Genomic DNA, 25,312 nt, shown 5'->3' with positions numbered 1-25,312 from the left:
GAACCAATGCTGCACTCATTTGACTTGTGATTTAAACAAGCCTTATAAAAAATTACAGCAATTCATTGATGTGAAAAATAGGAAATTTACTTTTAATTGTACTCAAGTATTTTTAAAAGCATGTACTCTTGAATACTTAAGTACATTTAAAAGCAAGTACTTGTTTACTCTTACTTGAGTAACATTTTGACTGAGTTACTTTTAGTTGTAGTGGAGTCAATTTAACCAGGAGTACTCTGTACTCTTACTCAAGTACTGGGGTCGAGTACTCTGTCCACCTCTGGGCCAGGACGACCAGCCAATACATGCATGAGTGAATGAATTAATAAATAAAAAGTTAAATAAAATACAAAAAGTTAAAAAATAATATTGCGCCATCGGATCGCGAATCGGTATCGGTCTCGGATGATCAGACTTGATCATGATCGGATCGGTGATAGGTTCCAAAAAACCTAATCGGACCATCTCTACTGGTAACAGTATGATCTTCAACAGAATGGAGGATTCCTTCCCCTACATATTCAGACAGACGGACGGACGACTGGACGGACGGACGGATACTCAGACAGACAGATTTATCATAATACAACAGACCCATAAGAGACCCAGAGAGAGAGAGACAGACAGACGGACAGACAGAGCCTATGCCTGTATGAAATGTGCTAAATAAATTATATTTGATTCGACTCTATATGCTCCAACAGCAGGCCAGTTAGAGGGCACAACCTGTGATTGATTGATTGATTGAAATTTTTATTAGGCAAAAGAATGTAAAACAACACAGTTACATTTATAATGCTTTTGACTAAAAGGTCCGGCCAAAAAAGTCCTTGCGGACTTGTTTCCGTTGGGGTCCTTGAATTAATTTCATAGACATATATAGTAGCAACCAAACAGTTCAAAAATCAACATGAAAATACAGATAATACAGAAAAAATACAACTATGTACCAAAAAAAAGAGCATGAAAAAATAAATAAAATAAAATAAAATTAAAATAAAAAAAAAATGTACAAAAAAGGGGGGGGGGGGGTGAAGCATGGAAAAATAACGATTATATACAAAAAAATGCATGAGGAAATACAAAATATGTACAAAAAAGAGGAGGGGGGGGGGGGGTCGTCTGTCTACAGGGAAACTGGTACTATCTCCTCTTTCGGCCTCCAGAAAGATGAGTTTTTAGGGCTGTTTTGAATGAGCCCAGCGAACTGCATTTTTTGAGGGATGGGGTTAGACTATTCCATTCCTTGGTGGCTGTGCTATAGAAGGAGAATTTGCCCATGTTTGTTTTATGGGTGGGTGGTACCAGATTGTTGTTTACGCTCCCTCTAGTTTCGTGGCTGTGGGTGTCACTAACTTTTTCGAGGTATTTATACAGATATGCGGGTATAGGGGGCATTTCGGGCAAATCTGCATTTACAATTTTGAAGACCAGACCCATTTTTAGTTGTTTAACCCTGTCTTCCACCCTGAGCCAGCCTAGGCTGGCAAAGTGAGTGGGAGAGAGGTGGGTCATGGGCCCCAGTCCGAGAAGTAGTCGGATCAGTTTGTTTTGGGAGGTTTGAAGCTTAGTCTGCAGTGACACTGAGGTGTTAGAGTACCAAGAGGAGCTAGCATAGTCAAAAAGGGGCTGAATCAGGGCCCCCGAGAGGGTCCTGAGGGCCTGAGGGTTGACAAAAGAGGAATCTCTGCCCATAAATCTGGTTCTCTGGTTTACTCCTTTGACCACCTTTGTTGCCATGCTTTCACCTGACAGGTATTTGTCAAGAATACATCCCAAATAGGTAATCTCTTCTTTGCTAGTGATGATTGTGTCATCGACTATGACCTTGAAGTCATCTACCTTCATTTTACTGAGGGAATGTTTAGTCCCAAATAGGATGGATTCAGTTTTCCCAAGGTGTAGTGACAGTTTGTTATCGGTAAGCCAGGTACGGATTTTTGAGAGTTCAGAGCTGAGAGCTTCCTCAACTTGCAACTTGTCCTCACCCGAGATCAGGAGTGCCGAGTCATCAGCGAACAGGAACAGTTTGCAGTTACAGGCAGCATTCATGTCGTTAATGTATAGAAGGAACAGTAACGGCCCTAGAATGCTGCCTTGAGGAACCCCGCAGCTCACCGGGAGGGATGAGGACATGGTTCCGTTGATGTCAACCACTTGTTCTCTACCCTCCAAGTAAGATCTCATCCAATTTAGTGATGTGCAATCAAAACCAATCGCCCTCAGCTTATCAAGTAGAATTGCGTGGTTTACAGTGTCAAACGCCTTTTGGAGGTCCAGCATGACCATGCCACAGTATTTGCCCGAGTCTACCTCACGTTTGATGTAGTCGGTCAAATATAGTAGGCATGTGTCAGTGGAGTGGGATGTTCTGAAGCCCGATTGGAATTCAAACAACAGTTTGCGCTCACTGAGGTAGCTGTTGATTTGTTCTTGGATTGTTCGCTCTATAACCTTTGAGATGGAACAAAGGATGGAAACAGGCCTATAGTTGCCAGGATCTAGTTTGCTTCCTTTTTTAAATAGAGGGATTACTCTTGCCAACTTGAATTCTTGTGGGACGTGACACTGACTGATGGATAAGTTTGTAATGTGGGCTACTATGGGAGCAATGGAGACCGCTGCGTCTCTGAGGAATCTGGTGGGGATGTTGTCAAGGCCGGTGGCCTTGTTTGGCTTTAGGGCGAGGAGTTTGTTTTGCACATCAACAGTCAATACAGGTTTGAAAAAGAAGGAATCTTTTTTAGCCCCTAGTTTCTCATAGTGAGCTTGAATGTGGTCGGGGCCAAACAGACCTGAATGCTGAGGGAGTTTGCTTACCAACTGGGTTGCAACTGTGGTGAAGAAACTGTTAAAACAGTCCGCTACCAATTGCTTGTCGGTAGTGAGCGAGCCACTTGAAATAATGCAAATGTTTGTAGATTTTGTCTGAATTTTTCCGTTGCAGCCTAATTGTTTTAGTGCCTCCCACAGTTTTTGTGGGTGGCTTTTGTTTGCCTCTATGTTCACATTTAAGAAATTCTTTTTGGCATTTCTGATCAATTTAGTAACTACATTTCGTAGATTTCTGCACTTTTCAAGTAGCTGCTCACTTTTGCTTTTCCTGAACTCTGAGTAGCTTTTGTTCCTGAGTTTGATGGCATTCAAAATGTCACCCTTCATCCAAGGTTCTGTGCTAGCTTTGACCCTCACCACCTTTGTGGGTGCGATGTTATCAAGTACACACAAAAAAGCTTTTTTGAAACAGGACCAGGACTCCTCCACAGAGGTGCAATTTAGGACATGGGACCAGTCCATTTCTCCAAGAGCTGTTGTTAGAAGATCACTTGAGTAGTGTTTCATAGACCTGCAGCTGATTGTCCTGTGACAATAAGCCCCGGGTCTGTGAATCTTCCGAGTGCAGAAAATGATATTGTGATCACTTAAGCTACACTCAATCACCCCGCTCCTGGAAATTCTGGATTGGTCCGTTGTCAACACTAGGTCTATGATTGATTGAGAAGCAGTGCCTACCCTTGTAAAATGCTTTATCAGCTGGGTAAAGCTGTGCAGGTCACAGAACTTTCTGAGGGACTTAAAGGTGGCTGAGTCTTTCTTCAGAACACAGGTGTTAAAGTCACCAATTAGTACCGTCTCAGAGTTTCCTAAACTCGCCACATGATCCTCAATCAAGTCATAAAAAGCATTTTGCTCTGGGGGTCTGTAGATGGCGCCAATTATCAGTGGTTTTGCATGTGGGTATAAAATTTTGACCCAGACCGATTCAGTGGGGTTGTTATCCATATCTGGGATCACATCGTAAATAATGTCTGATCTCACATAGATGCAAACCCCACCCCCAGAGAGATTTCTGTCTTTCCTGATGACATTGTAGCCCTTTATTTCAATCTCAAAGTCCTTGATGGATTTATCCAACTTAGTTTCTGAGATTTAAATAATGTCTACCCTGCCACTTCCAAACATGGATCTCAGCTCAGACATTTTTTCAGAGTTTTTAAGACTGTTAACATTCAAGTGAACAATGTGGGTACCTCTAGTCGAAAAGAGCGCATCCATGTCCTCAGTTGAATAGTAACCATTGTCCTTCACAGGCTCTGGGGGGTCGGTGGGGGGGTTCGGAGGTGTGGGTGGGGGAGGGGGGGACTTTGTGATGTCCGCGGGGGGGGGTGTGGAGGTGATTTGAGGCCGCAAATCCTTCCTTAGATCTGCCGTGGGGGTGGGGGTGGGGGAGGGGGAGGGGGGGTGGGGGTGGTGGATGTGGGGGAGGGGTGGTGTGGGGGAACCCTTGTGTCGACCTTGGCCAAATTCCTCCAGGCAAAGGACTGTTTGGGAAAAAGGGAAACTCTCTGTTTCCACGATCCCACAGGGGAAAACCCTGTAGATGTCCAGTGACCGCTTGGAAAACAGGGAAAGGAACTCCGTTTCCCAGCATTCCTCTCGGTGGGATACTATGCGGTTGTCCTGGTATCGTCTGGTGGTGGTGGTGGTGGTGGAGGAGGAGGAGGGGTGGGGGAGGGGGGAATCTGTTGTCCCGCGTCGACGTCAAGCGGTGGTGCCAGGAGACGGTAGAAACAGGGGAAAAAACACTGTTTTCTTGAGCTTCTCTCTGGGAGATATCCTGCTGTTGTCTTGGGCCTGTGTGGCGCATGAGGAAATCCTCATTATGACGCTGCTGTTGGGGAAGCCCTTGACTCGTCATCGGCCACATTCTTTCAGACGGTGGTCTGCTTGAGAATGTAGGTCCTGGAGCCAGCACGCACGTTAACCGGGACAAATAATCCATCCTTGTTTCTCCAGCTGTTTGCTGGGGTTCGTTCTTATCAGGTGAGGTGGGCCGTTGCCAAACAAATTTATTTGTCTGCATGTTGTGGACCGGACCTTTTCGGGCACTTCCGTCGCGTTGGAAATCAGCTGTGAAGTTGCTTAGGCCAATGAAGTTTTGATCATAGTGAGTCTCCGTGCTCTTCACGGTCGGTGGGCCGGGATTAGGATGAACGTTTCCCGACAACAATAAACTCAACCAAATAATCTTTCTTACTGTAAAGCCGTCGAGCTGGATTGGTGTCCTTTTCCGTGTTTGTACCGATTTACTCGCGCCGAACACTTTAAAAAGTAACGACATCGCGTCTTGCGGTAAATTTCCGTTTTCACTCGCTCTCCGTTGAAGCTGCACATTGTGGGATTCAATAAAGATTAATCCTTGCAATATAGCAGCGTAGAACAGCACCAGAATGTTGCTGGCAGTGATGATTCTTTTGAGGCGAAGATGTTGTTTTCGTCTTTGAAGAATAGTCACTGTGACACTTAAAACTGTGCAATTCTTAATTGACACCCATCAGAAAATGACTGGTTTAGGACAGTCTGAGTTGGATTTAACCTTCATTTAACTCTTTAACTGCCACTGAGTTTTCCAGAAAAGTGTCAAGCAACTGGCAGCAATTCCGAGCGTTTTTACTAACCTTTGAAAAATCATGGAATAAGGCAATCACCTCATTACACGTACGGGGGTCTCGGAGAAACAAATTGTCCGTTTGCGATAATCCGTTCAATATGGGGAGTTAAATGTGGCTCGTTTTCGCCATAAACAACAAAGCAGGGAATATTTGACTTTTATAAATCCTTTAACACTAAACCAAACCATTTTGTTGTGATCACGTGAATCTCGTAAGTCTCGTGATTGGCGTTCTGAGCCTTTGCAAAATATGATGAGAAATCTCGTCATTGGCAGTCAAAGAGTTAATCTGGAAGTCACCTTGAGATGAACCATGTCAACCATTTTAAAGAGGAATTTGACCAAGTAAGACCAGCATCAAGCTCAAACATGTTTCAGACAAAACAGCATAACAACTATGTAGAGTGAAAACAACACAATAGCACACAAGGTACACCAGACCAAGAACAATGACGAATTATAGGAAAACTGCAATAATATTCACCTCTCCATCATCTTCAGTGGGGTTCCTTACACTGAGGACGGACACTGGAAAATATGGAAAACATGTGTCCATCTAACTAATAATGTAATTTGAAGAAGATATTAGGCTTCTGGGCCATCGGGGGTGTGTGTGTGTGTGTGTGTGTGTGTGTGTGTGTGTGTGTGTGTGTGTGTGTGGTGTGTGTGGTGTGTGGTGTGTGGTGTGCGCGTGTGACAGTGACACTCACCTTGTGGTTTTCTGGTTCTCTTTATACAGAACATCAGCAGGCCCACCACCATCACTGCTAACATGACAGCTAAACCAACAAGCAAACCTAGAAGTGCGTTTAAGCGAGATACATTAGCATTTTCTGGTGGACAAAATAGCAAAAATACATGACATAAAAAAGCATGACATACTAAATTATAAAACAGACAAACCAACATACATCCCTCTCCGTAAGCTTTGAATGACTTTATGACTCAAGTAATAACAGTGGTGGAAAAAGTACTAAAACGTTTTACTTAAGTAAAAGTATCAATACTGCAATATGGAAATACTCTGTTAGTCAGAAATTCAAAATGTACTTGAGTAAAAGTACAAAAGTATTGGCATCAAAATGTACTTGATCGGAGCAATGGGCTGCTTCTCTCTCTCTCTCTCTCTCTCTCTCTCTCTCTCTCTCTCTCTCTCGCTCTCTCTCTCTCGGTGTTGCCATGTCTGCTTATTATAAGCGACTTTGGGCTTGTTTTGTATGAAGTCAAAAGATAAAAACATTGCTCTCCGTCCACTGCACAAACTTGTGCGGACAACTCGCTTGCTTTCGACAAGGGCATCTCTCTCTCTCTCTCTCACACACATTCAGACAAACACACCGCATGCAGTAAAATCTTCATAGACCTGGCTGCTTATTTCTCTCGCAAACAAATTTGGCAACAGTGCCTGCATGTAACTTTCACTTTTAGCTGCACCAACAGATCTGATCTACAAGCACAGGGCTTTTCAGGCAGCGACTGTTTTATGTTTGTAGATCAGATATTTAGCGCAGGAGTAGAGCGGGAATGAGCACATTTGTGGAACATACAGATGTGTTCACTTGTTGCGCTGCTATATAGAGGAGACGCTTACATTAACTCAAGAGTTTAATGTAAGCTACAGATCGCGCAGTTTTATACGCTTTTTTTTAATCTGCAGTTACTATTACAAGTTAGTGAAGTTACACATGCACGTTTCCAGTTAGCCTATATTATAATGTTCTGCCTGCATGTAGTCTGACAATATATGTGAGCTGGTATGTCAATAGGTATTTAAAAGACAATAGAATCCCCCGCTGTGCCTCGCAGCGCGGGGGATAAGGTGTCGGATCGTCTGGAGCCAGGGGGGAGAGACAGGCCAATGGAATAGCAGGAAACGAACAGTCTTATCGACCTTAACTCAGGCTGCGTATGGGATGGGCTGACGGCCGTCATGCAAGTGTTAAAGTACCAAAAGTAAAAGTAGTCATTATGCACATGCCCATTTCAAGTTTTCAAATGTATAAAAATCTTTCGAAAATAGCAGATCTACAAGCTCACAATGTGTCGCATCGCAACGTATTGTGAGCTTGTAGATCGGCTTTTTTCAAATGGACAAAATGCATATAGGGCTGAAGTGGTTAATGTATGTTTTGTAATATTAATCAAAATCTACAAAGTACAGTACGTAGTAACTAACGTTTTCAAGTAAAAGTACAATATTTTGATCCGAGATGTAGTGGAGTAGAGGTAAAAGTGGAAAATACTCAAGTAAAGTACAAATACCTCAAAAATGTACTTAAATAAATGTACTTAGTTACTTTCCACCACTGAGTAATAATAAGAACAAACATCAGGTGATACCACAGTATGAAATGCCATCTTAAACAGACAGTTTCCACAGCCAGGCCATCAGGCTGCTGAACAGGTGCTGAACCCTGCTGCACATCTGTACATATTCACCCATATATCTACCTCCTACTTTATTTATGTATAGCAGCTCTGTAAGCAAAGCAACAAAGTGCTTCGCAAACATAAAACGAATCAAACAGAAAAAGACAATAACAAACACACTTTCTTTTACTATATCTATATATTTCAGGGCACACTGCACACAAATGATTTAAGTAAACAGACTGCATACCAGCTCCTAAAGATGAGGAGGAAGAGGATTCATGCAGCATGGTTGTTGTGGTAATGGTCATCTTAGTAGTTGTAATGGGAGCTGGAAGCATGTTTGAGAACAACAGAGGAATATATTTGATCATGTGCTCATGTTTATGCATTTTTCATTTTAGTTTCAGCCAATAAAGTAGAAAAGTGAAGTATATTCTAGTTTCAATAATGTAGTCCTTTCAAGGTATAACAATAAAATACAGAGTACAGGCAGTTGTTTAACTTACAATGTGTACAGTTCATCATTGAAGCACATTAGTTATAGACTCACCATCATTAACATTAAGGTGCACTTGTATGAATTTATCCGTAAAAAATCTTATTTCCAGTCCACATACGTATGTTCCAGAATCTGACTTCTTGAGTTTAGTGAAGGATACAAATGCATTTTTTCCAGAGTTACTCAAAGTTATTCTTCCGCGTCTTTTAGTTTCTCCAGGTTCAGCCTTGACAATGATGTCTTCATCTGTGTAGCATGGATAGTTACAGAGGTACTTTGCTTTGTACTCAGTGGAGGTTAAGATGACATCCCAGTTCGAGCATGTGAAAGAAACATTATTACCCCCAACATGGCCAGTTATGCTGAGAGGTGTTGTCTCCACAATACTCAACACTATAGTACAAGAGATAAACAAGGAAACAGCTCATCAGTATGACTCACAAATTGTTAATTCAGAACATGATGTGTGGACTATATTTTCCCCATTTTTTGTACAGAGGACAGACAACAGTGGACAGACAAAGGATGAGACAGAGATTGAGAGCATCACATAGACTCAGAGACATAGACAACCACACAAACAGAGACAGATGAAAACAGGCAGAGGTCACTCACCAGAAAGCAAACAATAAATATAGATATTGCTCATGATGACAATAAGCTGCAGATTACTTGTCAAGTTCTGGCCAGAGAGGATGTGTGACTTCCTCATGCTTCGACCAAAGTTTTTTTTTTTTTTTTTATGATAATTACCCATACATTTACTCCACCCTCTTCCTCCGATCTCTAACACACACGCACACGCGCACACACACACACACACACACACACACACACACACACACACACACACACACACACACACACACACACACACACACACACACACACACACACACACACACACACACACACACACACACACACACTTCACTTATATTTTGTATCATAACTCTAAGATTCACAGATGATACACTCAAACAGAAGCCTTACAAAGTTTCACTTGGATTTGAATAGAGCGATGCCAACTTTTAAAAAGTGACAATGCTTGTCTTCCTCACTGACTGATGGTTGTGTATTGTTGTTACATCTATAAATTACTGGATCTGTTTCAATGTTTTGTCTTTAGAACACATTGGATGATGAACTTCAGATAAATTCTGAAGTTGCTAGTCAATAGGCTGTAACCTGTCTGAGTTTATGCTGCAAAATGGAGCTTGTACCAACTGTCTAAATGACACTTCAAAACCACAATGACCGGTTATGGTTGTGTATGTGGCTCTGACGGAAATGATATTTCATCAGACTGTTACAGTAGGAAGCAACAACTGTATCAAACATATCACTAGCTGGTGTATAAGAGAATTGTTCCCAAAACGTTGCTACGTATATAAGCTGATATTGACAACCATATGACTCTTGTAGGTATACCACTGCGTTCGTAACCTGGTGCATTATCGTAGATGTGTATACATTCTGGTACAGAAAGAAAATGTCATAGTCCGAAAAAAACATTTTGCTTTGTTTAATTATTCATGCCACAAAACATTTCAGCCATCCGGCATTCATCAGTGTCTACGAGTGGTTGGTGTTCCCTATGTCATTTAGGCCTGTTACACCTACTGTATACGTTGTTATACCTTTCATTCCGGGAACACCTCTGTGTCATTTTAGCTGTTGCTACTGTATAATGATAGCAACATATATTTTTATTTAAAAAAAACTTAGGTTATGATTTAGGAGACGTTCTTAGAATCGGCCTCAGATCTAAATAGTCTATTTAATAGACCTTAATACAATTTAACCACTTTAAAAGTACACTACAATACCTAGTGAGTTAAAGAGAACACACTCACTTTCTCTCTCTCTCTCTCTCTCTCTCACACACACACACACACACACACACACACACACACACACACACACACACACACACACACACACACACACACACACACACACACACACACACACACACACACACACACACACACACACTAATAAAATATTATCAAAATCATACCTCAATACAACTATACAATACTTTTTGAGTCATTATGTGTAGACTATATTAGACATACAGTGATATTATCCTTTACTCAAAATTCTAATTTGTTATGACCTTACAGTGTGTCTTTGTTGTCTGTTTTTTCCTCCTGTAGGTTAATACATAGTGAGACATACATTTGAACACAGTGCTACAGTAACTATGACAACCTCCCTCACAGGAACAGGAAACTGCTTGGTTAGTGCTGCTTACGCAATTTTTTTTGCCTCTTATGTGAAACTGTTATTTACAATGACCCACCACCTTTATCTAGGCTTGTCGCATCATGTATACACAATAGTGACGGATCCGTCTTGATCAGTTGACTATAGAGATCATGTGTATTTTGTGTCGATTCGCGTGATGTTTGGATAAAATCTGAAGGAGTAATATTAAAAAAAAAATGTTTTATATAAGTTGGCCTCCTGGTGGCGCTATAATAGGGCAATGTTGAAAGGGTGGCATTTGTTCGTCAACGTAGTGCAAATGTGCGTGCGAAGTTTCACTGCAATCGGACGCTGCGTTCATGATTTGCAACATTTTGTTCAAAACGGGCCACTCCTGCAAACTTTAGATGTCAATCTTAGCCAATCAGGATGTAATATGAAAAATCAAACAGATCCGTCTTGATCACATGATTATAGAGATCATGTCTACCGATTTGCGTTTGGATAAAATGTGAACGAGTAATATGATAAAATGTGTTTTATATAAGTCGGCCTGGTGGCGCTATACAATGTGAAAAATGCAGGGCAAAGGTTTTTCCCTGACCTCTACGGAGTGCACATACAAAGTTTTACACAGATCGGTGCAGTTATAGGTAAAAACAGTAATCGGCATGTTATGACGCCACCATGAGGCTGATTTGAAAATGTTCAAGTGGCATTTCTTCCTCGGCATAGTGGGAATGTGCGTGCAAAATTTCATGGAAATTGCATGCTGTGTTCATGATTTGAGGCATTTTGTTCAACACGGAGCACTCCTGCAAACTTTGGAAGCCATTTTTAGCCAATCAGGATAGAATATGAAAAATCTGAAAGACACGTTTTGTGTAATGACTATAGAGATACTGTGTACCGATGCGCGTGACAGAGTACTGTCAAAACATGTGTTTTGCGAAAGGCGGCCTCTTGGTGGCGCTACAACAGGCCCATGTGAAAAAAAGGCAAAGGTTCTCAATTGGCATCCAGGGAGTGTGTGTGCACAGTTTCGCTGCGATTAAGCCAACGGTGCCGGAGATTACCTGTTCACAGACGGACACACACACGGACGGACGGACGGACAGACAGGGTGCAAAACATACTCTCTCGCCATGACTTTCGGCCTGGCGGAGACAATAATAATACAAAAGTAACAAAGTAGTTAATAGTAGGCCTACTTCATTTCAAAACACTGCATTACATTTAGGGATATAAATGAGTGAGGTACTTAACAATATTAACAATTATATGAATTATCTAATTTAATAATGTATATACACATTTATTTACAATTGAATGCATTAGGTGTGTGTGTGTGTGTGTGTGTGTGTGTGTGTGTGTGTGTGTGTGTGTGTGTGTGTGTGTGTTGTGGAGTATCGCTAGGAGATCGCCTGTTAGGTAAGGACCTCACCTCGGAGAGAGAGTGGGACAGAGACAGAGAGAGGCTCCACAGACACCGCAGCAGCCTGGGCTGCGTCATAGAGGGGCGTTACCTACCAATCGCCCTCATGAATCAGCCCCAACTAAGCGCACCTGTGTGGACCGGCTAGGTGTGGCACCAAACCTCCAAAATAGCCACTCTGTCTCAGTCTCACACTGGCTCTCCTGGTGAACAGACGGGTGCTACAGGCGGTAAGCGATACTATCCACTGTTCCCTCACAATCCTAATTGATCGTGAAATGTAGAACTAAAAGGACTGTTTCTTTCATTTTCATAGGCAACCTACGGAGAGGAATGACAACAGATGTTATGATGTATAAACGCCCCGGACCCGGGAAGGATTTATGTTGAAACATTTATTATGATTTACCAAATATAAACAATGCTCACTGAGCCTGGCTGTGTTCTAAATAAACACCCTTAATTAGGTTTGTACCCTGACTTTTGCGTCTTGGCTTTGATCAGTTCCCCACATATGGTGGAGAATACGGGTAAAACTGATCCACGCCAATACGCACAACGATGGAACAGGCCAACGCCTTAACGGCCCTGCTAAGAAGCCAAACTGACTTGCAGACAGCGGTACAAAAGTTAATTGATAGAATCAGCCGAGATGTAGCCAGCACTCACGCACCACGGGAGGTGCTCACCAAATTGTCCCCAGAAGATGACATCGAGGCGTACCTGGAGGTGTTTGAGCGCACCGCGGCCCGAGAGAAGTGGCTAGTAGCAGACTGGGCCTCACTCTTGGCACCGTTCCTCACCGGCGAGGCCCAGCGTGTCTGTCGTGACCTGTCCCTCGCCGATGCCCGGGACTACCGAAAACTGAAGGAAGCCATCTTGGCCACCCAGGGCTACAGCCTCCCGGCCCGTGCGCAGCGCTATCACAGCTGGGCCTACAACTCGGCCCAACCACCACGGCCCCAGGTGGCGGCGCTCCTGCGCGCCGCGCACAGCTGGCTAACGACCGGAGGAGAGCCCCCCGTGATCGACCGACTGGTGATTGACCGATGTATCCGTTCCTTGCCGCCTGACGCCCGGAGATATGCCTCGCAAGTGAGCCCGAACTCACTGGAGGGCCACGTGCGCCACTATCCCGTGACGAAAATCCACATCCAGACGCCGAGGGGAGACGCCGTGGTGCCAGCCGGCGTGGTACCGAACCTGCCCGTGCCGCTCCTGATAGGCGCGGACTGCATCCTGTTCGCTCGATACTGGGACCCAGGCCTACTACGGCGTTCCGTGCCACCACGCCGGGTGGCGTGAGTGACAGTTTCCCGGGGGGAGACGAAAGGAGTGAGAGAGACGAGAGAGACCAGAAAGACGAGAGTGGAGAGAGAGACCAGAGACGCAAAGCGGAGGAAAACCCGGCCACGTCGGACCGTGGGGCCGAGAACCCCACTGAAGCCGCGGACCCCTTCGCCGAGTTCCCTGACGCCAAAGCACTCGAACCACCCCGGTTTGGGGAGTTCGCCACGGCGCAATGGAGCGATCCGAATCTGGACATGGCGCGCAAGAATGTAGCCGCCATCAATGGAAAGAAATGTGAAGGGGTGAGTGCACTAAATCCCCCATTCTTTCTAGTAAAAAAATACCTATTGTATCGAGGGGTGTTAGACAAGGGGGGGGGGACCTGATTGAACAGTTGCTGGTACCTAAGTCATATGTTTCACGGGTGTTGTACTTAGGCCACACGCACCAGCTGGGCGCACATATGAGCGCATTTTGGCCCGCTTCTACTGGCCCGGTGTCAAACGGGCAGTAGAAGACTTTTGCAAGGGCTGCCCTGAGTGTCAGAAAACCGCCCCACGGCCGACTTTTCATAATCCGCTGGTACCGCTGCCGATCATTAATGTACCGTTCTCACGTCTGGCCATGGACATTGTGGGCCCTCTGCCAAAATCCAGTCGGGGCCACCGTTACATTTTGGTTATCCTGGACTATGCAACTAGATATCCCGAGGCCATTCCACTGCGGGCGGCCTCGGCCAAGGCGGTGGCCCACGAATTACTCATGCTGTTTAGTCGGGTGGGAATAGCAGAGGAAGTACTGACCGATCAAGGCACATGTTTCATGTCACGAGTTATGTCACAATTGTACAAGTGGTTGAAAGTGAAACGCATCCGGACCTCAGTCTATCACCCCCAGACAGATGGATTAGTCGAGATGTTTAACCAGACTTTAAAAAAATGTTGAAAAAGCGAACCGATGTGGACGGAAAAGACTGGGACCAGTTGATTCCGTATGTACTCTTTGCCATCAGGGAAGTGCCGCAAGCGTCCACGGGGTTCTCGCCATTTGAATTGGTGTATGGCCGGAGACCCCGTGGGCTGCTAGACATTGCCAAGGAAGCCTGGGAGTGCCAGCCTTCCCCCCACCGCAGCGTCGTGGAGCATATCGAGCGCCTCCAGGCCCGGGCGAAGACGATATGGCCCCTGGTACGGGAACATATGGAAAAAGCGCAACGAGACCAGGCCCGCACCTACAACCGCGGCGCCACGCTCCGCGAGTTCCAGGTGGGGGAGAAGGTCCTGGTACTGGTGCCCAGCAGCGAGTGCAAATTCTTGGCGAAGTGGCAGGGACCATACGAAGTCGTGGAGAAGATGGGCCCCGTGGACTATCGTGTGAGCCAGCCCGGCAGGCGGAAAGGCCACCAAATATACCACGTGAATATACTGAAGAAATGAAACTCAGCCCCTCCACTACCGCTGCCGGCGCTGATGGCCACTAGCCCCCCGCAGACGTTGCCCCCGGTGCCCATCGGAGACGACCTGGCCCCCACCCAGACGCAATAAATCAAGGGCCTGTTGGGGCGGAACCGAGACATCTTCTCCGAGCTCCCCGGGCGAACCACGCTCACCCGTCACGACATACGCACGGACCCTGGCAAAGTAGTGCGCCAGCGGCCATACAGAATCCCCGAAGCCAGACGCGTCGCCATAAAGGAGGAGGTCGCCAAGATGTTGGAGTTGGGAGTCATAGAGGAGTCCTACAGCCCCTGGTCCAGCCCGATAGTGATCGTGCCCAAACCAGACGGGACGCTGCGCTTCTGCAACGACTTCCGGAAACTCAACGACATCTCCACCTTCGACGCGTACCCGATGCCGCGAGTAGACGAGCACATCGAGCGCCTGGGCCCGGCTCGGTTCGTCAGCACCCTGGACCTGACCAAAGGCTACTGGCAGGTGCCGCTGACGGACCGAGCCAAGGCGAAGACGGCCTTCTCTACGCCGGACGGGCTATTCCAGTACACGGTGCTGCCGTTCGGAGTGCATGGCGCGCCTGCCACCTTCCAGCGGCTGATGGATCGGGTGCTTCGGCCCCCACCGTGACTACGCAGCAGCATCTCGACGACATAGTGATCCACAGCCCCAGCTGGAGTCTCCACCTACAGCACCTCCACGCCATCCTGGACGCTACGGGCCGGGCTGACAGCGAACGCCAAAAAATGTCGTATCGGCCTGACGGAGACCGACTATCTCGGTTACACAATTGGACGAGGATGTGTGAGGCCCCAGACGCGCAAGGTGGAGCGGATCCGAGAGTGGCCTCGCCCCGTTACAAAAAAGCAAGTAAAGTCTTTTCTAGGACTCATGGCATACTATCAGAAATGTTTTAAAAATTATTCTACTATTGCAGCCCCCCTATATGATCTGACGTGCCAGAAGCGGCCTAACCACGTCCTCTGGACGGCCGAGGCGGAGGCCGCGTTCCAGAGGTTGAAGTGCGCGCTCTGCGAGGAGCCAGTATTAAAAGCCCCCGATTTCAGCCTGCCCTTCGTCCTCCACACGGACGCGTCGGGCACCGGGCTGGGGGCCGTCCTCGCTCAGGTATTGAGGGTGAGGAACACCCAATCACCTGCGTAAGCAGAAAGTTGTTAGATCATGAGAAAAACTATGCGACTGTGGAAAAAGAATGTCTAGCGGTGAAGTGGGCCATACACCACCTCCGCTATTACCTGTGGGGCCGTAACTTTACCCTCATTACAGACCATGCACCTCTGAAGTGGATGGCCACCAACAAGGACCGGAATGCCAGAGTGACGTGCTGGTTCCTAGAGCTACAGGACTACCACTTCAGAGTAGAGCACCGGCCCGGGAAGGACATCCCATACGCAGACGCCCTGTCCCGCATGTATGAGGTGGAAGAGATGGAAGCCCCCGGACCAAGCGGTGGGCTTAGGGGGAGGATATGTGGAGTATCGCTAGGAGATCGCCTGTTAGGTAAGCACCTCACCTCGGAGAGAGAGTGGGACAGAGACAGAGAGAGGCTCCACAGACACCGCAGCAGCCTGGGCTGCGTCATAGAGGGGCGTTACCTACCAATCGCCCTCATGAATCAGCCCCAACTGAGCGCACCTGTGTGGACCGGCTAGGTGTGGCACCAAACCTCCAAAATAGCCACTCTGTCTCAGTCTCACACTGGCTCTCCTGGTGAACAGACGGGTGCTACAGGCGGTAAGCGATACTATCCACTGTTCCCTCACAATCCTAATTGATCGTGAAATGTAGAACTAAAAGGACTGTTTCTTTCATTTTCATAGGCAACCTACGGAGAGGAATGACAACAGATGTTATGATGTATAAACGCCCCGGACCCGGGAAGGATTTATGTTGAAACATTTATTATGATTTACCAAATATAAACAATGCTCACTGAGCCTGGCTGTGTTCTAAATAAACACCCTTAATTGGGTTTGTACCCTGACTTTTGCGTCTTGGCTTTGATCAGTTCCCCACAGTGTGTGTGTGTGTGTTCATTACTATATTATATATATATTTTAATATTTTGTACATTTTGTATTGTTTGTTGTAATATTGTCTATCCAATTTGTTTGAGTGATGAATGTTTAATATACCATAGTGGAAAGGGGAAACACGCCTTTGGCTTTTTTTTGCCTCATCCATTTGGTGTTTTTAACCCGTTGTGCTGCTGTAAAATATTTAATCAATCAATCAAAGAACTTGACCGCATAGCTGAGGGATGTGATGTAAATAAAGGGATTAATTATTTTGTTTCTATATAGTCTATTGTCAAATGAAAATCTCTGAGACATTTTAGTATATCTTGGTTTAGAATGGCTGCTAATCTACATTGAAGGTAACTCTTTCTTCAGAGTGGACTACTGTACAGTTGCATAGCTATGTCAGAGGTTTGGTTGATGGTCTCGTAGACAGACATGGTGAGACAGGGGTTCCCTGTTGATTGGTCTTCACCTCTTGTTGCTTCATTAGTATGATTCTAGATTAGAAAATGGAAGGAAAATGTAGTATGCAAATCAGTATTATGTCTGCCATGTTTTGGCTGCTGTTGTATTGAAGGATGTGAGTGGTGGCTGTATTAGTTCATATGATTGGCTTGGTGGCAACACCTTTGTCTATGTAGGCCTATTGCGGGTGTGTTTGTGTGTGACTGCGCACGTATGTGTTGTGCATGATGAGGGGATCTATAGTGAGTATCTAGAACGGGGAGGCCCATGGGATCCAAAGTCTCACCCCTGCCATAACTTACACAACTGAAGTCAGAAAGATAACATAATTTGCTATTTTTTTGGCCAACCAATTAATGGAATAAACAGTACACAGAACTTGACACTGATATGTAGTATAACTTGGCTCCTCCCATGTATGATTCACTTTTTTAATAGCATGATTATAATTTCAACACTCTCTGTGATAATTGTTAATTTCCATTGGTGCCAAGACTTGCTTGCTGGGGCTTATGTGTAGTTCTTGAAAGAATTATTATATTTTTGTTCTTGTTTAGGGCACTTGTTTTTGTTTAGGGAAAACACTTTGGCAGTGGTGTAAAGTAACTAATTACATTTACTCAAGTACTGTACTTAAATACAAATTTGAGGTATTTATTTTACTTACTGGAGTATATCCAATTTTCAATACTTTTACTTCTACTCCACTACATCTCAGAGGCAAACATTTTACTTCAACTCCACTACACGTACAAAACATACATAAACCACTTCAGCCCTATACTTTGGCTATTTGAAAGTAGCCAAAGTTCTACAAGCTCACAATGCATCGCAATGTGACGTGTTGTGAGCTTGTAGATCTGCTATTATCAAAGGATTTTATACATGTGGAAACTTGCAAAATGGGACATTCTGCATAATGAGTACTTTTACTTTTGGTACTCTGAAGTACATTTTTATGCCAATACTTTTGTACCTTTACTCAAGTAAATTTTGAATTCCAGACTTTTGCAGTATTGATACTTTTACTTAAGTAAAACATTTGAGTACTTTTTCCACCACTGTGTGTAATCCCTGCCTGACTCTCTGCCTTTATTCTCTTTCATGTTTTGGAACACATATGTACATGTTGCACTTTGCACATTATTGTTCTTGCACTTGCATTAATCATATGTACTGCAGTGGTTCTCAGAGTGGGGTCTGGGGACCCCCGGGGGTCCTTGAGGGGGTTCCAGGGTGTCCCCAGCAAAATTACTTAATATAGAATTAAGATCAGTTTAACTTTAAGATAAGGGACATGAAAATGTTTGAGATCCCCTGATGTACTGTATAACTTATTCTTTATTATAACCCCGGTTGCTAAATTATTCTCCCATCACTCTCTTATTGCTGCTATAGCTTAGTTATTAAATGTCTTATTTTTATTTGTCTACTTTTTAATACCATTGTGCCTGGTGTCTCTGTTTTGGAAAATTTGTAAAACTATTAAAAAATATATAATTAAATAACTAAAATAGCCGATCTACAGTACATGCTCACAACCTGCCTCATCGCCACGTGTTGTGAGCTTTTAGAGTAGCTATTTTCGGTGCATGACACATGTCATTTGGTTCAGGAACTATTAAAAATACTAAGTACTAATTTATGTATTTCTCTCTGTCTCTCTCTCTCTCTCATGGTGTCCCTCCCAACCTACTCTGGGCCATAGTAGCCATGTTCACGAGAGCCAAGGGGATGATGACCGCAGACAACAACAGTGTGGAGTTTGACGTCGCCCTCGCTGCGTCGCCCTCCTTCCTCTTCATTATGGTCCTGGACTATGCTCTTATAGGCAGGCCATCAGTGGATGGGAGCAAGAACCAATTCCTTCACTATGACACCCATAGGTCTAGACCAGTGTTTCTCGACCTGTGGGACTCCCAGGGGGGTCCCCACATGATTTTGGGGGGGTCCCTAGATGACAGTGAAGTGACAATTGAAGGACTTTTTAATACCTCAAAAATTGTCAAATAACATAAGAGCCAAACCTTTTGAAAATAGCAGATCCGCAAGCTCACAACGCCTCGCAACGCGAGGCATTCTGAGCTTGTAGATCTGCTATTTTCACAATCTTTATCTGTCGAACAAACTAAATCAAACTAAATGTAATGCCTCAACTCTTATAATTCCAATTGTTTGTCAGGGTGGGGGTCCCCAGTTTAAATATGGTTATGTTGGGGTGTCCCCAGTTCAAATATGACAATTTTGGGGGGGTCGCGGCCTGAAAAGGTTCAGAACCACTGGTCCAGACAACTCCCTGCTGTACTCTTAATAGCAGATACTTCTGCTCCTGTCCTGACCAGAGGGGAGAGCAGACAGCGTGCCAAGGTTGGTCTCGGGCTAAATGCCAAGAAAAACCTCTGACACCCTCCCAGACCATCCACCTTTAATGACAACAGGAGGCAAAGCACTGGAAGGAGTAATTGACTTTAAATGTCAGGCCTCACGGGTCAACTTAACAGAGCAAGACCTTAAAGTGAGGAAAGCACTTGCACGGAGGGCTCTGAATGGCATTTCCAGTGTGTGTTGAAGTCCTAGCCTGGAAACCACAGGAAAAATTATTGCCCTCGGCAGATTTGGTCCGGCCCCAGATTGGATTGTGATTGGATTTAGCTGCCCCCCTAAAGGCCCATTTATGCTCGACTTAAGACCCTTAAGTAAGTATTAGGAATGGAGGAGGAGACAAAAGGGGGTGGGGAGGTTCGTCCGTCGAAATTGTCATCCGTCAGTTTGAGGTCTGAGCTCAACCTGACGTACGTTTACCGTACGTCAGGCTGTCTGGGGTAAAAACCTGGCTGCTTCCGTAGAGGATGAATAGGTATATAACCTCTTGGCCCTAATCACACATAAGAAACACGTCAAACTATATGAATGCCCTGACGTAAAGACTGTATGCCAGTTCCTCACCTCCGACGTACGTCAATCCCCATCTCTGTCCACTATGTTCTGCCCTTAAAGTTGTGGGGCACCAATCAGGCTGTGAATGCTGGTCCCTGAAGCCTGCCCTGCAGAAGTCCCTGCATTGGTGCCACACCAGATTGCTATGTGCTGTACTAAACATCAGCAGGATGAACACGTTATCAACTAGCATCTGTATGGGGGGCTTCCAAGGGTGGGTGAAAAGATAGCGGCCAGGAGAATGAGGTTGGCCCGTCATTGGCATCGATACCGGGTGCTCCCGGTGGGAACCGACACGCGGGCATCGATCACGAGGGCATTGTGTAAAGAAAGATGCAGGGGTGGAAAGATGTATGGAGGATGGAGATGACTGGAGATGGCTCCGGAGAGCTCGTCTGAGGATGACCTAGATGGAGGGGGGCTCTACTGTACACAACTGATGAAGTAATGTAGAAGACTGCTAAAGGTAGGAACCTTGTTTTTATTTCTTTGCTGCTGGTGCTTGTGTTGTATGATGTGTACACTAATGTGATTGAGGCTGTTATTTACCTTTAAAGTTCAAAGTGTGTGGCTGCTGTTGGAGGTTGTGAGTGGTTGGGTGGTTGTATTGGTTTGTATGATTCACACACACACACACACACACACACACACACACACACACACACACACACACACACACACACACACACACACACACACACACACACACACACACACACACACACACACACACACTTCACTTCACTTATGTCTCTTTTGTACCATAACTCTAAGATTCACAGACTTTACACTCAGACTCTAGGTAAGACACATTTTGAAGCCGTACACAGTTTCACGTTCATTTTAATAGTGAGGCCTACACAGTTACAATGACTGACTGATAGTTGTGTATGTCTCTTTAGATATGTTAAATACTCTATCCTCATGTTCAGAACACATTGAATGATGAACTTCAGATAACTTCAAAGTGCTACCACAATAGGCTGGTAACCTGTCTGAGTTTGTTCTGTTTACCAACTGTCTATTTGTGAATTCAAAACCACAACAACCGGCTGTGGTTTTGAAGTCTGCCTCTGTTAGAATTTCCATTTCATCATTCTGTTGAGAATGCAAAACTTTATCAAACATATCACTGTGTAATAGAAGTGTTACCTCAAACTTTGCTACGTATGTAAGCTGATTTTGATCATATGACTTTTGTAGGTATACCACTGCTCTCTGATCTTGGTACATTATCCTAGATGTCTATTACCGTACATTCTGGTAAAGAAAGAAAGGGTCATAGTCAATGCTTTATTTAACTATTCATGTCACACAAATCTACACTTGTTTCTGGGCTGCAGATCATCAATCTGATCTTGTGTATGAAAAAACACAAACCGGAACCCTCCACAAAAAAATCTACCTCAAATACAGTTTAGTATTTAATTTGAAACCCACATTAAATACAAGGAGGTAAATTTAAAGCGGCACTATGTAACTTTCTTATGAATAAAATGTAATGTTTTCAAATCTGTATGGTAGAGTATGTTGATATAATATAACTTATTGTTGTAACTTGTCTCCCTGTTCTTCTATAGAGACATTTAGATCATGTCAAAGGTCATGTCTCACCTAGACGCAGGATCTGACACGAATTTTGACCTGAAATTCGAGATTCAATTTATCCCCTGAGCAAGCAGGCAGGCTCTATTAGCTCAACGGTAACAAAAAATCGGCACTTGCGCAGCAAACCGGATTAAAATCCGGGGTAGAAGAGGAATTACATAGTGCAGCTTTAAAAAGCTCTCACATAGAAAGGGGCCAAATGCCCAAAGGAATTATTTATATATATATATATATATATATATATATATATATATATATATATATAGCCCTATTAGAATAAATAAATGTGAAACCAGAGCTGTGTAACATTGCAACTAAGTAATAGGTACAAAACCTAAAAACTAACTTAAAATTAAAATATCCAAACTGACAATTTAGCTTTTTGTGTCGGAAAAAAAATATATAAACAAAACATCTAAACAAAAATGAAAATCTGCCCATCAGAGGGTGGTGCTGAGCTGAATATGATTACATCTGCACTAAAGGGTGAGCCTGTTCATCAAAGCCATTCCTGGGCCTGGAATCTGGGTCTTCTTTTTCCCAGGCTGCCTCTATTCAGCCACTAGCCACTAGGCAGCTGTGTCAGTGAATAAAAATCCTCATCAGGAATTGCATTGACTGGTCGCACAAGTGAAGAGCTTTCAGACATTTTTGTATCTTGGTTTGGATGCAAATCAACATCAAAAGTAACTTCAGAGGTTACTACAGTATCGTAGACAACTGAGTGTGAAGGATCCTGGTGGATGTCATCATTAGCATCAGCATAGATGTTGGAGGTTGGGTCAACAGCGGGCATGATGATGTTGATGGTCGCGTAGACAGGAGACATGGTGAGACCTGTTGATTGGTCTTCACCTCTCGTTTCTTAATTTGTATGAGTCTAGGTAATAGTAGGAAGAGGGAGTATGTCATAGACCAGGAGTTCACAAACATTTTCAGCATGAGTGCATAGTGTTCCCAAGTTGGTCAGGGTTCTGTTTACCGTTCAGTCCGGGTTTAGAACCGATCATTTCCACTCACACATACATGAACACAAACGAGGAACACCCACGGCCAAAAACGTCCCATAACCATTCTCTTCATTGAACACGGCCAGCATAGCATTATGACTAAACACACAAAAATGTCATGCATGTGTTTAGTAATGTACTTTTGCGTTGTATCGTTAAATCAACACATATTTGTCTGTGATCCTGTCCGCACTAAACACTAAACAAGATTGCTGCTTTTGCAAAACGGAGCTAGGCCTTTGATTTGCTGGCCGAGTGAGGAACAGCCCCACATATATATACAGTACAGTGGCCGAACACAGTATCGCATCGACATGTTTAGATACCATGCTGTGTAGTTGTTTAGATGCCATATTCCGAGAGGACACTGAGCCCTTGTAGCTGGCCTTTTACCAAGGCGAGCCAATAGGAAAAAGAGACGACTAGTTGCAGGGTCTGTTCAATAGGCTCTATGCACAGCAGCCATATTGGAAATAAATTGGGCCTCTTCCTTACTTCCAGGTGTTACCAATGATACTAATGAAGGCTCTGTTCCATTCTGGTCAAACAGAGTCAGGGTGCTGATATTTTGCATGTTGGCTCACTGGGAACACTCTGCTACACCAGTGGGTTTCAAAGTGGATTGATTGATTAATTGAATACTTTTTTAGACAGAAAATGAAAAACAGCGCGGGTAGTCAGACAAATTTAGTCTAAAACAATAACACAAAAAAGTCCAGAGGACTTGTTTCCATTGTGGTCCTTGGTATTGAATTCATCAACATGTTAAAAATAACACAATAAACAGTAGCAGAAACACTCTGCTACAACAGTGGGTCTCAAAGTGTGGTCCAGGGACCCTCATGGTTCCTTGAGGGGGTTCCAAATGGACCCTTTACGGGTGTGTAACTCTGAGAGTCAACAAATGGATCTCAGATTTATGGGGGTTCATAACTCTCTTAATATAACTTAATATTTGTGCTCGTAGATGTTAGACATGTACAGTGGATTAAGCTCAGTAACAATGTTTTGTGTGTGTGTGTGTGTGTGTGTGTGTGTGTGTGTGTGTGTGTGTGTGTGTGTGTGTGTGTGTGTGTGTGTGTGTGTGTGTGTGTGTGTGTGTGTGTGTGTGTGTGTGTGTAAATATTTCACATTAAAGTCATAATATACGTTTTTTTAGGGAAGGGGTTTTAGAATCGGGGATAAAAAACCTGAAATTACGCAAATTTGGAGTCATCCTGTTAACAAGCTTAACACGCTTAACGAGGAGGAGAGACAGGCTTCATCTGCAGAGAGTCGTAGGTATCCTTGGTAACCAAGGACGGGTCCTACAAGAGACAAAAATGATCAAATATAAGTATGAAGCCATCAAGGCATCATGACATCATCAAGGCATTATGACACCATCAAGGCATTGTGACATCATCAAGACCAAAATACATTTTAGTCTTCCTGGGACGGCCACTTCGCTGTCTGTCATTGACTTCACCAGTCTCATGGAACTTGGCCCTAAATTTGGAAATGGTACCAGGGCTGACAGACACCAAATAATGCTACCACTCAAGAACACAAGCTTCCACTTGCCCTATTGCACAGGCCTTATCCTGAAGGGACCAACGTGACATCTTTCCATGGGGACAGTGTTGCTGCTTGGAGCATAAACTCAACAAAGTTGCAGGACCCATGCTCAGGTGCCAGTCACACACCTGTGAGGCAGTCACACACCTGTGACTGGCACACACCTCTCAGCAGGTGTGTGCTGACAGGTCTCTCAAAACGAGAGCGATTACCAACAGAAGCATGTTGGGGTATTTTGGCAAATTGTTTAGGGGCGCTACCTCGTTTAGCTGAGTTGCTCATTCCACGATTGCACGATCCGTACACGTTATACCTCGTTGTAAAGGTTACCAATCAATGATAAAAAGGATATAAAATACAAAACCATTTGGTATTATTAAAGGGGAGAAATAATCGACCAAAGTTTTGTGGGCAGTTTTATATGAATATTGTTGATAACATATTAATCAAAACTCACCTGGTCTAATATATAGATATAATGTTGATAACATATTAATATCATAACTCACCTGGTAAACCTGCTCGGTCTTCCGGCCGCACTGTGGATAAAAATTAATATTAATATTTAGGTTTAATGTTTAATCAATGTGTAATACATAACTGTGTAATAATACAGTGTATATCAACCCTGGCAAACGTCCCAATTTTGGGCCAGGGCTACTGCTGAGGTGTGCCGCACCGTTTGAAGAAGGTTTGAAAAAATATAATTTGGAAAAAAAAAAAAACTTTTTTTTTAAACAATAATAATAATCAGGCATGCAAACAGCCCCGAGGTGAAAAGGGTGACAACATGCTGTTTTTTTCGGGTCAGGTGTCACACTATTGCCCTATTTGGATTAAAAACGGCTAGTGGAAGCTGAAAAGCTACAAGTTTGCATGTCTGAATAATGCAAAAACAGAAATATTTGTTTGCATTTGCTTTTTTTCTCCCCCATATATTTTCATGATAAAAAAGTGCGTATCGTATCGAAATCGTATC

The 25,312-nt window shown here is 44.1% G+C and overlaps 1 protein-coding gene across 1 annotated transcript in view; it reads left to right on the top strand.

Annotated features, from left to right (window-relative positions):
- Positions 1–25,312, top strand: part of LOC308074820 (uncharacterized protein) — a gene marked incomplete at its 3' end in the record, with an annotated part of 383,670 nt that overhangs the window by 343,018 nt on the left and 15,340 nt on the right. The window lies entirely within an intron of this gene.

This window comes from Gymnoscopelus braueri, assembly GCF_963280865.1.
Source record: "Gymnoscopelus braueri genome assembly, chromosome: 19".
Classification (NCBI taxonomy): domain Eukaryota; kingdom Metazoa; phylum Chordata; class Actinopteri; order Myctophiformes; family Myctophidae; genus Gymnoscopelus; species Gymnoscopelus braueri.
The sequence above is the reverse complement of the archived record's forward strand: the minus strand, read 5'-3'. Positions and strand labels throughout refer to the sequence as shown.